The sequence below is a fragment of the Epinephelus lanceolatus genome, chromosome 21 (assembly GCF_041903045.1).
Source record: "Epinephelus lanceolatus isolate andai-2023 chromosome 21, ASM4190304v1, whole genome shotgun sequence".
NCBI lineage: Eukaryota > Metazoa > Chordata > Actinopteri > Perciformes > Serranidae > Epinephelus > Epinephelus lanceolatus.
This window is the reverse complement of record NC_135754.1, coordinates 9,856,633-9,874,036: the sequence shown is the minus strand read 5'-3', so window position 1 is coordinate 9,874,036 and position 17,404 is coordinate 9,856,633.

Below are 17,404 nucleotides of genomic sequence, written 5' to 3'. Positions count from 1 at the left end.
CTAAGAAGGTGACAATGAAGACCAAGTGGATCCCAGTGTCATGAAGCGTGTCTTAGCAACTGAGGAAAAACTGTAATTAGCAATGGCACTAATGTCTGAAAGTCAGGAAAGACTCACATGCATGAGAGCCTTAAATCAGCAGCTAAAACCCCTGACCTACAGGTTCCCAGGGGAAAAAGTCCATCACTGTGCCTTACTATAAAGTCATGGTAGCAATTACCAAAAATCACTCAAATATTTTACACACTAGGCTAGCTGATGTAATATCAGAGCTATCAAATATTAGGCTGTCATATTTAACCGGCTCACTAATGTTTTAACTACTATGGTACACTAAGCCTGAAGAGGATTAACAAGCTGTAAATACATTAGAGAACCATCTTATCTTACTTATACGATGTTAGAAGTTTAGCTGACCATGACAAAGGCTTGCTCTTGTTAATGTGTCATCACATTAACTGTGAAGGAGAAGACATTTGCAGAAGTACAAGACACTAGAGCCACTTCTGTCAGAAAATGTTATATGGAGATATGAAAATAGAATTTGTACTATAGTGCATCATCTTAATTGTTTTAGACAAGTATGACTAGCATTTGAAACAGTCATATTAGTAATGCAGGGTGTTTTTAGGTCACCAACAGTGAAATGTTTAACATGCTGACACAAAGTTGAAATTATGCGTCTGTTTCTTCAACACTATGTCATTCCTACTGTCAGAACTGATTCCACCACAAGGAACCATTTCACCGTAACACACATTGACCTGCAATTACCTGCTTCATCACTCACTCAGCAGATGCACTCTGGAACAGGAAATTGAGAGAGGATTGAAGGAAAATGGCCATGCTATTTTTGGCCACAGTTGCACAAAAACATTAGCTTCCTGTTTCTAATGCCTGAACACAATCTCCATCAGCACTGAGGAGAAAGTAAGAAAGGTGGGGGATTTGGAACATCATCTTCTGACCTCATTCTCTTACATCTGATTGGACTGACTATGCATGGATATGTCATGTTTGAGGTTAGAAGTTTTTACATGTGCATATTTTTATGGAATCACTCCAAACCTTGTTCAAATATTCGGTAACACTTTTCTTGAAGGTATCTACATAAGAGTGACATGACACTGTCATAACTATGACATGATATGGTCATGAACCTGTCATAAACGTTTATGACTGCTGTCATTAAGTGTCATTCTGTTTTTGTAATGACAAGTTAACATTGTTTGGGTTGTCTTGATTATGACAACTTGACATTAATCAAAGTGACATTACCAGAAGCTGACATTAAATTTGTTTGGGATGTCCTTATTATGACAAGTTGACATTAACCAGGATGACATCACCAGAAGATGTCTTTGTCATGACAACCTGACATTAACAAGAAATGCACCTCTTTTTGTGTTTATGACAAGTTGACATAATGATTGATACAAAGACATCTTCTGGTAATGTCATCCTGGTTAATGTCAAGTTGTCATAATCAAGACAACCCAAACAAATATAATGTCAACTTGTCATGACAAAGACAACTTCTGGTAATGTCACTTTGATTAATGTCAAGTTGTCATAATCAAGACAACCCAAACAATGTTAACTTGTCATTACAAAAACAGAATGACACTTAATGTCAGCAGTCATAAACATTTATGACATGTACATAATGTTTGTGACAAGTTCATGACAGTGTCATGTCATAGTTATGACAGTGTCATGTCACCCTTATGTAGATACCTTCAAGTAAAGTGTTACCAGATATTCTTCCCTCTGCTTTGCGATCATTTTGGCCAGTGCTGTTCACCGAAACAGGCTTTTACAGCCTCTATTCAAATTTTTACTGTGAATATTGGTCATTAAAGCCTTAATGTATGTATGAAAACAGTGTGTTTTGGGTTCCAGTTGCTAATTTCACTTCCTCTGATCTGTCCCTTGGTGGCCATTTTGAAAATAACTTTTCCATTAAGAAGATATTAAGGCATAATTCTTTATGTTTTGACCTCCATTTTTGCCTCACTAATCATAAAACAAGTTGTGCCATTTAAGTGATTAATATGTGTAATTTAATAAATTGCCCTGCAGTATTTCCACTTACCTACTGTTCCTTGCATTAACTGTCATTAGTAACAAACTGTAGACCTGACACTTTATCAGCATTATGCTATGTGTAAATCAGCACTCCTCACATATATAAAAGAACTTCATCATAGGCATGACAGAGTACACTAAATTTATTCAAAGATTATGCAGGGGTACACAGCTACAGAAGCACTGATGGGCAAGGTGAAAATAAAATTTTTGCAGGCAACCAAAGCGAGATATTGTCTCCTGTGTACAGGATGTATGTAGGAGATAATATCTCTCTCTGCTATGTTCACATATTACAGAATATTATTAATATTTTTCTCATGACTTATGTATTATTTCACCCACCTGCAACCCATCCGCAATTAATCAGACTGTTGTTGCTACTGTATAAGTGCTGCAATGATAACTGTGTAAAAGCCTGTTGGCCTGCATTTGAAATGGGTTCAGTAGGGCTTATCGGAGTGGTATGGTGGTGGTGTATCAGTAAGTTAGTGAAAAAAAAAAAAAAACATGAATTAATCTCTTTTTCTCTTGCTTTCTCATTGAGGAAACTGCATTATCAGCGCACATAAGAACCCAGACATTGCAGGTGGGCAAATATTGTGCATATGAAATAGAATCCTGCTGAATTATGTTTTACATTGGACATTTGTAGTTAGTTAACGGAGAAGGTAAAACCTATTATGTATGCTGCAGTGGGCTGAGTTTTAAATGCCCTTTGTACTGTGTACTAAGTGCTTCATTATGCGGAACCTTTTCGCTGTGTATCTCCTGCGCAAGGGGAAAATATCTCTTATGTAGAAGATAAAAACTTAGGTTTGGCCAGTGTTGCCCACAAAAAAAAATCATCAGATTTCCCTGGTGTTGAAAACAGCATTGTTTCTTCACTGAAATAATTAACAGGCCTAATGTATGACTGGTAGAGTTCCACATATTTCTGGTCAAATATAAAGTAACCTCTAAATGTCCATCAAGCATTTAATCTTATGTGAATGCAATAACATTTACCACAATATATCGATGGTAACTAAAGCACATTTATTAGAGGTGTCATGCCCAGACTGCCTGAAGTTTCAGAGAGTGCCTCTGCACCCTGGCGGTCAGGACCTGTTGCTTGCAGTCTGAAAATTTAAGTTCCTTTTCTGTCCGTGTCATTGTTTTGCCTACTGTGTTATTGGAGTAAAGGCAACATTTATACTTTGCCACATAGATAACTGCAATTAGATGCAAAAAAGGGCAATTTGCAAAACTTTCTGGGCATCTTTGTAGTGTAATACCTTTAGTGCAATATCATTAGACCTTGAGATGCGTGGATGATGGCTGCAATCCATTCTTTGTGAATTTGCCCATTAGAAGGGTTCAAGAACTGTAACTATTTAATTTAGATCGAAATTCCCTTCATTGTTAATTAAACATACTTCATGTGGCATTAAAATTAGTTTTTAGTGGCCTAGTTTTTTGTTTGCATTTTAATTGTTGAACTACCATATGTTTTCAAAGTTTGCATCCTTTATCACCCAGCTATGTAAGCGCTCAATTACTGCTTCCTGTGCTTTGCCAGGGGGTTGTCAACATCATGCAGGACTCTTTCCATTACATTCTGAGTGAGTGACTTTTAAAAACAAAGTTTAGAAAACAAAGTACAGCCTGAGGCAGCAGAAAGTTTGGGCACAAATTGATTATAGGAAAATGCCAACTCCATATAAAGTCAATTACGGGTTGTAAGGCAGATCGGTCAGAGGATCTGGCACCGTTATTAAGCCTGCTGCTGGTTTCCAATAGGGAGAGGAAAATGTGTTGTATCTTCATTGGTACTTATTATGATACATATTATGACTAAATTAAACCAGAAAATGAAAAGTAAAAGATGGATTTGTCAAGATAAAGAGGTCTTGTAATGTCAAGGAAACTATTATTTCCTCATGTCTTTTAATTTCCTGACATATGGAGATAATTAACTCATAATGTCAGGATAACAAGATCAAAGAATACTTCCCACCAACAGCCTAAAGGTGACTAATGTACTCTGGTGTTCCCACAGGTGTGTCAGTCATTACTGTCTGCTTCATTTTATATGCACCACTCAGGGTTGAGGTCGCCAGCGAGGCCACAGTTTATCAGTCTTTATAGAAGCATCTCATTAGAAGCAGTCTTCCCTGCATCAGACAGGTAAACATCTATGATCAGCCCACAGGTACACAAGGATCAAAAGCAACCTTGGTGGTGGATAATGATAGCAATTCACCTTTAGCTGCTATGGTACAGCTGACTGCGTTTGAGCATATCTGACCCTCACAATTCCTCTGGAAACACAGTGTCGAAAGGTCGCATCCCTCAATGGCAGATCATGGTGTTAATTAGTCCCCAATCAATTAACCAGCCTTGTTTGCTGTGAGTTGAGCCCAGCTGATCACATTGATATAGCAGACCGCAGGCAGTCAGCCTCAGGCAGGGAGGGATACAACTGAGCTGGGAAAGGCCAACAAACATAACATCTGCTGCACGCAGCCTCCACTGCCATCACAGAGTGAAAACACATATTCACATACCTGAGTAATCCTAGGTTGGAAATCCAAAAGTCAGTAGAGAGGATTGTTGCCAGTTGCGCAAAGCCATGATGTGGCATCCTACACTCCCAGATGTGAAACATATTGTTAGAGGGTGGCGTGCTGGGAGTTTGACACTTAACCTGAGACAAGCAGAGAACCATACAAACAATGTTAATTACACAACAGCTGAAAATGTTAGTTTTGCTTGTAAATGTTAAAACAAAAATCCTTGATTTGAGCATTCATAATTTGCAACTCCCAAGACATACTAATGTAAATTTCCCCAGAGGACATTTTCCCTGGTTGTCTTCCTGCAGCCTCACAGAGCATCATTGCTGTATTCCACAGTCTACAACTCTCAGTCTTGTTTTGTTTATGTACACTGGGTTGTGCTTAATTTTAATACTGAGTGCTGCTGTTTTGCATGCAGTGACAGTTTATAGAGTCCTTAAAAACCAGCTGAAAAGTGTTCTCCTTTTTTCTTATATCACCAGTTGTCAGTTTTTATCTTGCTGCTGTGATATTGAAATGTGCTCAGGCTGTGACACCCCAGCCATGTCTCCTACAAATTGAGTTTATATGGTAGTAGTTTATTATCCTAATAATGTTATGGTGACAAATGTAATCACTGCCTGCATTATGTTTACAGACAATTTTTGAATGAATGAAGTGCTACATTTATATACTGCAGAAAAGTCATAAGGATTTGGAAGTGATCTGGGTGGATTGTAGGCAATTCCTGTCTCGTGAGAGCCTACACATAACCATAAAAAACATGCTTCCCCACAGTCACATCATCAGTAAGTTCCCAGGCATCTCCCATCACTGTTATGCAGATGACATTCAGCTCCATTTCTCATTCAAACCAGAAAACATGCAGAGTCTCAGCACTCTCGGCGGCCATTGAGAGCTGGATGGCCAACAACCTCCTGCAATTAAATGCCGCGAAGACCGAGGTCCTAGTCATTGCCTCTGACAGTGTCACAGCCAGGGTACAAGAACATCTGGGACCCCTCAAGAACAACGTCCACGCTATTATAAGGAATCTTGGGGTTCAATTCGACCAGTCAATGCACCTAGAGAAACATGTGAAGTCTCTGTGCCGCAATTGATTTTACCATCTGAGAAACATTGCTAAACTCCGCTCCATTGTGTCTCACTCAGAACTCGAAATGTCAATCCATGCTTTTATATCATCCAGGCTCGACTACTGCAATTCACCGTTCACATGTCTTAATCAGTCATCCATCGACCGCCTTCAACTAGTACAGAATGCAGCTGCCAGATTACTTGCTAGGTCAAAAAAGTCTTGCCATATTACACCCATACTCGCCTCCCCGCACTGGCTACCCGTCCTGTTCAGAATCCAGTACAAGGTGTTACTGCTCACTTTCAAAGCCATTCACGGCCAAGCCCCCAGTTACATCTGCGACCTCCTTCACCACCACACCCCCAGCCGGTCCCTGAGATCATCTGACCAGGGCCTCCTGTCAGTGCCTCAGACCCAGCTAAAGACAAAGGGGGACCAGTAGCCCCTAGGCTTTGGAATGCGCTCCCCTTGGGTCTGAGATCTGCCCTGTCAGTAAATAGCTTCAAGGGTCAGTTAAAGATTCACCTGTACAGACTAACTTTTGAGTGGTAGGCCATATCCACTGTTTTATCTGCCGCTTTCTGTTTTTCTCTCAGCTTGTCTACCTTATTTCCTCTGGCTTTGCAGTGCCATGTGATCATGTTCTATTTTTATTTTTATTTATGTATTTTATTACATGCTTCTACATGCACTGACCTTACATTGCCATATGCCATGTGTGTATGTTTTCTTGAATGTTTCGGTTGCACGTTTATTGTGACTGATTGAACTGTGGTTTTATTGTTTCTACTGTTAAGCACTCTGTGTACGCGTACTATGAAGGGTGCTATAAAAATAAAAGTTTACTTACTTACTTACTTAAAAAAGGTTAACAATAATGCTGTGCAAGAGCAGATATAGAGAGTCCCTCCCCTTCTGGTGTTCCACATTGGACCTTATTTCGGAAGAAATATGTGCGGTAGTCAGTGGTGAGAAAGTAGGGTCGCAGTAAAGTCGCAGTATGCAAGAACTGGGCAAGGACACCCTCAGAATCTCTTGACGCACACACAGTGTTACACTCTGTATGTTGAGATGTGATTCACCTCAGTTGTGTCTGCATTAAATACTGTGTGTGATCCATCAAAGTCTCCTGAGGTCTCCTTCAGCTGTTAAATCATCAGCTCTAAAAATTCAACAATATATTTTATCCAGCGACTCTTGGTCTTTTTATCAGCCTGGAAGCGAAAGAGCAAAAAAAAAGACCTGTTGCTTGTGTGAGTACATCCTGATATGAAACACACAAGCATTGTAGCATCAGGAAAAGAGAAAGTTACGATGTCACCTACACGACTTGTCTTTCTATTTCTGTATTTTTACTGTCCTATACTTCAACACTTTTACAACTAACTACGGGTTTCTTGACTCGCAAAATTATCTTTTTAAATTACAATTAATTCTTCACTATCCTTAACCGCTGATATGTGCAGGGTCGCAGAGCTGTCTGCTGACATTGGGCGAGAGGTGGGGTACACCCTGAACAGGTCGCCAGACTATCACAAGGCTGACACTTCAAGAGAGTCAACCATTCAGTAGTCTCGCTCACCAGACCTTTCTCAAGAAAGAAAGGTCTGGCTGGGCCGACTCTCACTATAAGATTGGAGGAAAAAACGCCCCGGCTGCTTGTATTTCTTTCAACCAATCACAATTGTTCTGGTCGGTGCCACAGCAACAGTGCACTTGCAAAAATATTGCCGGGGGGAAACAGGTTTTACAGGTTTAACAGGTTTTTTTCACAAAAATATCGCCTACAGGATGCGAACCATGGCAGAAAAATGGCTACATCCCCGCAAGATCAAACACCGCAAAAGTTAGTAAAGGACGTGTTGAAAACTTGCAACCGGAGGTGGTAGGGCGGGACTTCAGCGGGTAGCTCGTTCTGCCCAATGAGAGGCTGATCTACGCAGCGAACTTCCGCCCACTCAGACTAACCATTCAGGCACAAATTCAAAGCTAAAGGCAATTTAGAGTCATCAATTAACCTAACTTGAATGTCTTTAGCTTGAGCACCCAGAGAAAACCCTTGCTAGCACGGGTAGAACATACAAACGCAACATGACCGAACTGAACCCAGAACCTGTAACCGAAATGCTGTGCCGTGCCATCCAATTGACAAACATCATGTGTAATTCATGGCACAATTAAAGCAGAACCAAACAATTATTTTTCTCTTGCCCTTGACTACCATACAATTTTCTTTAGAAACCAACTTTTTTAGAAACCAGTGAGGCAAGGTAACATTTTTTGAGATATTATTCTACCTACCTTAACATGTTGGGTCAATTGGCAAACACAAGGCAACACCAAATGTAGATAAATAACTTGGCTATCATTTTAGATGATACAGAGCTACAATAGTTATCTACAGGCCATGACCCAGACATGACAGTACTTTCATTGTAAAATGTAAGAGGTACTGTAGGTTAACCTCTGAGCCGAATCTCAATTCTGTGATCCTACTGTGTTTTTCATTTTCTGCAGACAAGTCTTAGGAAGAATAGAGTATGGGATGTACTGCATATGATCCCTCATGTGTATTTTCAGTTAAGGACAGGTTGGTTGAAAGGTTACATCTCTCATGCCACAACATGTCCGGACTTCTACCTCATCCACACTGATTTTAAACCCAATACATTCTCTGTCTTTCTCTGACATATACATGCACACATACACATGCAGTAACAAGATGGAGCCTGTCAGCATAGAAAACAACTAATTACAGTCTGCTTTCCACAGATCTGATTATACCCGCTTGGACAGAGATGGTGTACATCAATCAAATGTGCATCAGTCACTTTCAACAGTAGACACAACATTGGACCATCTGAATATTATTCAAACTTTTTATACCAGAGTAAAGAAACAAGTAGACATTTTAATTGCAGTCTGGAGGGCTGTAGTGCCCAAGGAGCTCATCAATTTTGTGCTCAGAAAATGTAACATTTTTCTGAGATTAATTCAAACAGTGGAGGGAAAGAAAGAGAGAGGGGATGGTGCAGTAGATTGACAACGTCTTGATAATATGTATGATGAGTTCTCAAGCAGTCTGTCAGTATTAGCATACATCATCAGAATGCACACACAAGGGTACATCATGTAAAACAGCGGCAGTGTAATACAACTCCTCAAGGCCATAATTTTCATTTCACCTTTGGGGGAGACATAGGAGGCAGTTGTCATGAAGACTTGTGTGTTCATAATGACAAACTGTTTATGTGTGTAATACACCACTATAACAATGCATTGAGAAAAAAAAGACCTGTTAGCTTTAACAATGATTAACACAGCAGCACTGTTCATATGGTAAAAAAAAAAAAAAAAGAAATTAAATGTGGACAATCTGTAATAATAGACAACATATAAGAAACACCCCACTATAACACAGTACAATTCAGCTGCACCACAGCCAAATTGAAAAAATAAATAAATAAATAAATAAATACCTCTTTAAAACAGACCTGCATAAAAGTGGGAATTATTACAGGTCTGTTGTATTAAGCTGCATAAGTAATGGTTAGGTGTACCTAATACACTGGCAAATAGAGCAACTGATGTTTGTTATACTTTGGAAATAATGAACCTTTGTTATATTTCAAACCATGCTAAGTATGGAGCTTGTACCCTCAGGCAGATTACACGATACAGGATGCCCAAATTTAAACTGAATCGTTTCAGAAATTTATTTTTGCCAACTTCAATTAAGATTTCTCTCTCTCTCTCTCTCTCTCTCTCTCTCTCTCTCTCTCTGTCTCATTGTGTCATATGGATTACTGTTAATTTATTATGCTGATCTGTTCTGTACGACATCTATTGCACGTCTGTCCGTCCTGGAAGAGGGATCCCTCCTCAGTTGCTCTTCCTGAGGTTTCTACCGTTTTTTTTTTCCCCCGTTAAAGGGTTTTTTTTTTTTTTTGGGGAGTTTTTCCTTATCCGATGTGAGGGTCTTAAGGACAGAGGGATGTCGTATGCTGTAAAGCCCTGTGAGGCAAATTGTGATTTGTGATATTGGGCTTTATAAATAAAATTGAAATTGAATTGAGATTTTAAATAATGTTGCTTGACACTTTAGGGGTTGTATTGTGCTTTGGTTATGGTGCTCTGGTGTTGTGATACATGAATGGCTGTTGTGCAAAACTGTTATGTGTAGTATGTGTTTTTATGTTTTTATTGGTGTATGCTTTTTATTTCCTCTGGACTGTTATTGTAAAGCAGCAATACTCGGGCAGCTTCTGAGTCCAAGACGAATTTCCCTAAGGGGAGAGTAAAGCGTATCACTTCACGAGGCTTTGTATTGTATCGTATGTCATCGTATGGTATCTATTGTATCATAATTTTCTTTTCTACTGTATTTTTATTTTTATTGAATTGTTTATATTTTATTTCAAAATAAAATACTATGCATATATACACATGTTGTGGCTAAAAAGACCCAGTTAAGGTCAGATAGGGAGCAGAATGACAGTGAAGGTCAGATCAAAAGAAAGAAGAAGAAGAAAGAATATGTACTTAGATTAAACACCCTTCAGTGGGGCAAGATAATAATAACAGAATGTTCCAAAACAATTCACACGCACACGCACATATACACACACACATACACACAACACGCACACACACACACACACACACACACACACACACAACACACAACACACACACACACACACACACACAGAAAGTAAGATAGGATGTCTGTCTAAGGAGGAGTATAAGAATGTTTGGTGAACTGTTCTGGGGTGCTGTCTAGTTCTTGTAGTAATTATGAGGGGAGCAAAGGAGCAAGTCAGATGATGTAGCATGAAGAGCAACCAAGTCTGCGTAGGCTGGAAGGAAGGGGAGCAGGATTAGACTCACAAGTCAGTCTTTAGACGCTTTGCTTAACTAAAGACTGACGACTTTCTCCCTGATTTTGTGTTTAGATGGGCGGATACAATTTCAGAGTTTAAAAAAACTCCCTACGTTGCAGAACCAATAGTAAATCTGCAGAGCGGTCCTTTGGTGGCTTGCTGAACACTTGTGCTCGTAAACATAGTCCGACTAGAAACACGTGTAGCGGTACAAAATGGCTCAACTCGCGCTCGCAGAAAACGCCTTTAAAGTTAGTGGATGTCTATCGCGTTTGCAGCGTCACATTCTCGCCAACTAAAAGAAACAAACATAATCTTTTACAAGGCCATGACTCATCCATCTGGCAGGACTATAGAGGGAATCGCCTTGTTGTTTACAAATACTTCCGGGTAGAAAACCAACAGAGCTTTTAGCTATATATATATATATATGTATATATATCATATTTTTCACATCACTGTATCACCGTTTAGACTAATCCGATGTTTGTAAAGTCTATAAACACAATGATTGAACAAACATTACTATTTCTGTGAGCATGTTTAGCTGGGCTAACCGTTAGCTGTTAGCCCTGTTAGCCATTAGCGATGTCTGTAATAGGTAATAACTCATTAAATGGTCCGTGAAAAAAATATCTTTTCCAGCGGATATCTTAGTTACAACATGACTGAGCTAGCAAAGCAGTTTTGTGTTGCTGTGTGTGGTATTTATTCAGTTTTGGGAAATCACGATGTCTAGAAAGCATCAGTGGCTGCAGCTGACAGGGACCGCTAACACCAAGTTAGCAGCAAAGCTAACATCAGGACATCATCTGTTAAAAGCCTCCCGTTGTCGGATACGACATGAAACTACTCCAGTTAGCTCAATCATGTTATAACTAAGACATCCGCTGGAAAAAATATTTTCTTCACGGATGAGCACACGTTTGATAAAACGGAGTTAAATCTCTCGGCATCCATTTTCAAGCTCTCTGTGTGTTTGTTTCCTTACGGACGAGAAAAGGGGGAGCGCACATTTCCGAGAAGGCATGTCCTTTTCAAAAATGCAAGAGGCGTTGCTTTGTTGCCGGCCGTTTTCGCCAGTGTGTTAAACACACTTTAGAAAGGAGTGTCCCCAGACTATCAGAAGGCGGAGATCTCTGATTGTCTGGTAGCAAGACTAGAGGTGGATAGGTCAAACCAACACAGGACTTTGACCCAGGAGAAGAGAGACAAGACAAACCTTTTATTTAAACCTGGCCAAGTTGTTTTTTTGCCTAATCCTAACCACATAGTATTGGTGCAATCTCACAAATGACCATCTGAAGACATTAACATGTTAAAAACCACACATGATGACGGTTATATATGAGCTACTCTGTCCTCCACCGCCCCTGTGGATCGTATTAAAGTGTAAGAATAAACAACGTTTGCAGTCATATGGGATGGAGGACTTATTAGAAAGGCCTCACCAAACCCTCAGAGAATTATCAGTCTCTGTAATTCCACAGAGCTGTCAAAGCATCTTTGAGGTCACTGTGTTGGTTTGTCGACCTTCAACTTTACTGTTTGATAACCCTCATTTCCAGCATGCATGGCTGGCAGCTGTTTGCAGCAAAAAAAGTTCTAGAAATCCATTGTACACTACTGTACATTAAATATTTTTCTCAAGAATTGTCGGAGACCAAAAACAGAGCTGAAAATGAGGGTAAATGTCATACTTAGATTCATCTAGTGGACACAAGTACAACTCTAAATGAATAATAATGTTGCTCAGTAGTGGATCATTATTGACTTTAAGAAGGGGAGTTTTGGTGCCTCTGTACAATAAAAAGGGCGGTTTTGAAATATTTTATGATACCCTTCACTGCTTTGCTATAATAACTTAAAGGTTGATTATGTAGAATGAGCAGAATACCGCCATCTAGTGTGTCTAGATCGTAGTCGCAACTACAAAAAATAATTCCGGCAGTCGGTTGCCAGGTTTGATGCCAAGTGTGTGAAGCCATCAGCCTGCACCATGTCAAGTGATGAATAATACAGGGTAACGACTTATTTCGACTAATCAGTTCATTTTACAACAGTATTTAACATTAGCCTATAGGTCTATATATATATATATATGATGTTATGTGTGGTATTTATTCAGTTTTGGGAAATCACGATGTCTAGAAGACATCAGTGGCTGCATGAAGCGGGCTCAAGCCCCCGTTACGCTGCGGGCCACGTCGGGTTGGCGACTACTTCATTTCTTACCACGCAGAGTGCACTGCAGATGCTAATGTTTGTGTCACTTTTTACCGAGTCAAAATCAAAGTAATGTCGGTACTTCCAAGCATTAAACGCTGCATGGTCCTGCTCTCTCCTGCACTCCATGTTATCTGTTGTTGATCTACACGTCTGTTGTTTACCACTGACGTCGCACCGCTCATACCTGATTGTCATGAGACAGTCTCACATAATCACGGTTTATAAAGCAGTATTGCAGCCTGCTTGCGGTAAATCTATCTTGAAAAAGTAAATTGACCATCAGTGCCGACAGGTAACATAAGCTAAGTTAGCAAGTGAGTTAGCTTACTGATCGAGGAGAAAAGTAGCCATTTCCACGTGCGTTCTTATGCCATGGGATCCTTTATTTGAGTCCATCGAGCAAATGCTTTGCCAATATTAACTCTCATCTTTGCCCTTCTCCGGTCACTCTGTTGCTGGGATGGATAACGCACCGTTCTCCGGGGCTCTAAAGCAGCTGCTGGACATGCAGACTCCATCATGCCGAGCACAGAGACCGTACTTGGCAACCGGCAATGCCCGGCCACTATTGGCTGGTATGATGTAAACATGACGTCATTGTCGAACCTATCAAAATTTATAAAATTATTTAATTCAGACAAAATATAATTTTTCAAGGAAATGCTATACTTTTATTCTGCACCCCTCTAAACGCACTGTGGATGTATTATTTTTTAAAAATTATAGCTTTTAATAATTATTCCACATAATCAACTTTTAAGGACTCCTCACATTTTCAGAGTGAGCTTTATTGTTATAGCTGGAGGGCAAGCCAATTACAGTTACCAGGACTGTGGAAATGTGGGAGTTCTTCACAGTAAGTTCAGAAAAATGAGCTACTTTTGCATTCTGATCTGATCCTTGGTGTTAAAGCATAAGGACTCTAATAATCTCCAAAGAGAATTGCTGTTTGTTTTTTTCTTTCAAGATAAGCTCTAAGGCCCTCTCGACTCCAAACATCAACATATATCTAATCAAAGAGAGGAAGGAGGTACCCTAGAAGCAGTGATTATTTACAGCAGCATAGGCCTCACAGAGTCTGATAGCAGAAGATAAGAGGCAGGGCGGAAACAGATGCCTTGGGAGGAGGGTGTCATAAGTATTTATATGGGGGGTATATTTTACTCAAAACAACAATTTTCATCTCTATGTTACTTTTCCCTTCAGATTTATTTTGTAAAAATGGTGATTAAGTCTTGCAGTCACTGAGATTTATGATTTGTGCTCCGCTACCACTGACCAATCATCTTCTGACCAACAATTCTGACTAACAATGTGATGTATAGGGCTCTTTAGATTTGGGGCCGAAAGCAGGGTTGTTAAAGTTAACAAAAACTAAGGGCTCTAGTTTTGCAGACCGGGTGCGGCAGGGGCGCAGCGCACCTGCGCTTCGCCAACTGGGTGTGGCCAGGCAGATTTTACAAGATTGGCACACCGTGCACCTGGCGCAGCTACACCTCTTTCCCACCTCCGTCCCTCCTACCTGCACAAGTCGGAAAAAGGGAGGAGAGAAGGCGTGGAGTGGGTTTTACACACATCACACCAATCAAATGAGCCTCTCTCCTCGCCCTTAAATGCGCCACGCGAAGGCGTAATGACAGTTTACTCAATTCGCCATTGCAGAAGAGAGCAGCAGCATCAGACGGCCAAACTTCTCCCAGGAGGAAACTGATGTTTTGGTCCGGGAGGTCCAAGCTCGCAGTGTCCAAATATACGGAACTGCGAGCAGACCTCCACAGGCTGATGATGCAAAGGTAGCCTGGGAGGAGGTCACCACAATTGTAAATCAATGTTGCGTTTCTCTCGTGCGCACATGCACTCTCTCTTTCTCTCTTGCAGTCTCACTCTGTTTCTTTTCTTTTGACTTTTCTAAAATGACAGATGCTGAATATATACTCCCTATCTGATGCTGTGGCTGTTTGTGGTTGGCTGAGAGGGATGTGAACTCATTAGTTTGCAGCTGTGTTAATCAAATCAAGTTGGGTTTCCATTACGCGTGCCAAACGTACCAAACGGTGCCAAACGGTGCCAATCCCCTTTGATCTGACATCAGATGTGACGGGACAGTCGATATAGAGATACATTTATGTGCTGATTGCAGATAGTTGCATTGAATAGTGTTTTTTTGGGTATTTATTGCATTGTTAATGTGCCTGATATTCTGGAAACCTGCCTGTGAGGTTTTGGTGACGTGTGCGCACTGTCCGCTGGTCAGCCAAACTTCAGCTTACACCGACTGCGCTCTGCCTGCGCTGACAGTAGACCTGGTTTCAGATGGCGAGCTTTTAGCGCACCTTCGGCGAAGCCTTTTGGCACGAAACTGTCACTGTGCCAAGCTGGATCTGTCGACGCTTCCCCCTCCTCAGGTTGCACTGCTCGAAACTAGCTCTGCGCGGGGTTCGCCACCCTGCGCTGCGCCAGGAAACTAGAGCCCTAAGACTAAAACTGAAACTAGCAGTGAAAAAATATTTTGTTTATTTAAATTACTTTTTTTTCTTTGGTTAGGTGGATGTGGGGGGGGGGGGGGGGGGGGGGGGGGGGGTATTCTCATCTCAACCTGTTAAATATTGCCACTTTGCCAGTAGACGTCTAAATATACGCCACCAGTCCCGCTGGGCAGTATCATATGCCCGGCAGCGTATCATGCCACCACGAAAGGTGCCTTGTAGCAGCAATGTCTGATGCCGAAGCCATTGAAAAAGTGGCGGTATTTGATGAGTTAGGAATGACAACATGCTCTTATTGCCTCGTAGAGTTAAACAGAATCTTCCTGTGGCATATCACAGCATGCAGCAGAATAGGTCTATTGGACTGCCTGATAAAGTTTCTGGTGAACATAAGGCATCCAGCCTATCAGCAGCTTCCAAGTCTGTGTCACGTCTACTTCCTGTTGTCTGGGCTAAAAATCTACCACCAAAGCAGGATGCCTGTGCGTGGGAACGGACTCCTCAGCCTGGGCAGGAAGGCCCGTCCAAAGCCAGTTGGTTGACAGCTTGGTCCTTTTACATTCAAAGATATGATCTGGTTTATTTTGTCAGCTAAATAAATAAATGACTTATCAAAATTATTATAAAAATATCTGGAAAAAAATTAAAAATTGAAAATGCAAAAATATATTTATATTTTTAACACACAGAAAAATGTACAAGTGATTGTAAAAAAATATGGAACTGCTCATTTGTCTTAATATTTATACATTATGTAAAACTGCCTATTAATTCTTTAATTGATTTCTCTTCTATTTTCAAATTTATTTTCTTATTCTTTCCAGATTTAGTCTTCTCTTTATGGCACTACTGTGACTCCATATTTCTGTGCTAGAATGGACACAACATTAAATTTCCTGTTGACAGACGTAGAGTAACCCTTTTAATAAAGTCATCATCACAACTGACAAGCTGGGTGTGATGTACATCTTAACTTTGTGCTGCAGCAAGCATTTTGCACTTCTTCTACGCCAAGTCTCCTTTATGTGTCTGTTGCATAAATTATCCACTGGAGACAGCGGGGTCAGTCAGGGTGAGCATCTAAATCAATAGAGGTCCACTAGATTAATGAGGAAGGGGGACACAAAGACAATACTAATGATACTACACTCAATACAACACAGCTAATAGATAGGAACATGGGAAGCAGCGCATGGACATACACACAAAATACAAAAACGTGTCATTAGCATGGAGTTATAGCACTTAGGGTGTAGAATGGATGTCAGCACTTGACTCTGATACTTCACACTCAACTCTTCAAGGGGAGTTACTTGTCTTCTCACTCACTAAAACATGGAGTATTAAGAGTCTCCCATTATAATACCATAACTGATTCAGGATTTCAATTAAAAACAAAGAAAAATCACATCCAAAAACAAGTAATTATTTTTGTCTCTGACTTTCCAGTCACCCACAAAGCACGACAAGTTGCATGCATCTTATTTGCATTGCTTTTAATATTCATGAGGGTTCATCCGAAGCATGAAATTCAGGCCCAGGAGAGGATTATCTAAAGCTCATGTATAATTTTGAGGCAATTCTGCATTCACAAATAAGTGTGTGCTAATTCTAACAACAAGGATTAGGGAGGACTTATCATAATGCTTTTATTTTTTTTTAATACAGAGATCATCATGGCACAGCTGCAGATAAATTACATAGTTTGTTCAATGATTAACATAATGTCAAGGCCATTAGAACACAAGCAGCCAATATCCATCTCCCTAAAGAACAGACCCCAGACTTGATTAGGATAATTTGCAAGACTAATTACTGCTATCCATACAAGTTAGCACTGATGAATGTGTATTTATTGCATGTGAAGCCTGGAGACAGGAAATTGATGGTTAAAGACAAGGCCAAAGTTGTCAAGGACCCAGTCTATTGTCAATCAATGTGCCATCCATTGTAATGAAAGTAATGAGATGCAAAATTGAGTCTAAATAGAGTTTAGGTTTATGTACCTCGCCATCAGATGTTTGATGTCCTGTCATACATAGTAATTACTGAACTCAGAAAACGTTTTTGTCTCTTTGA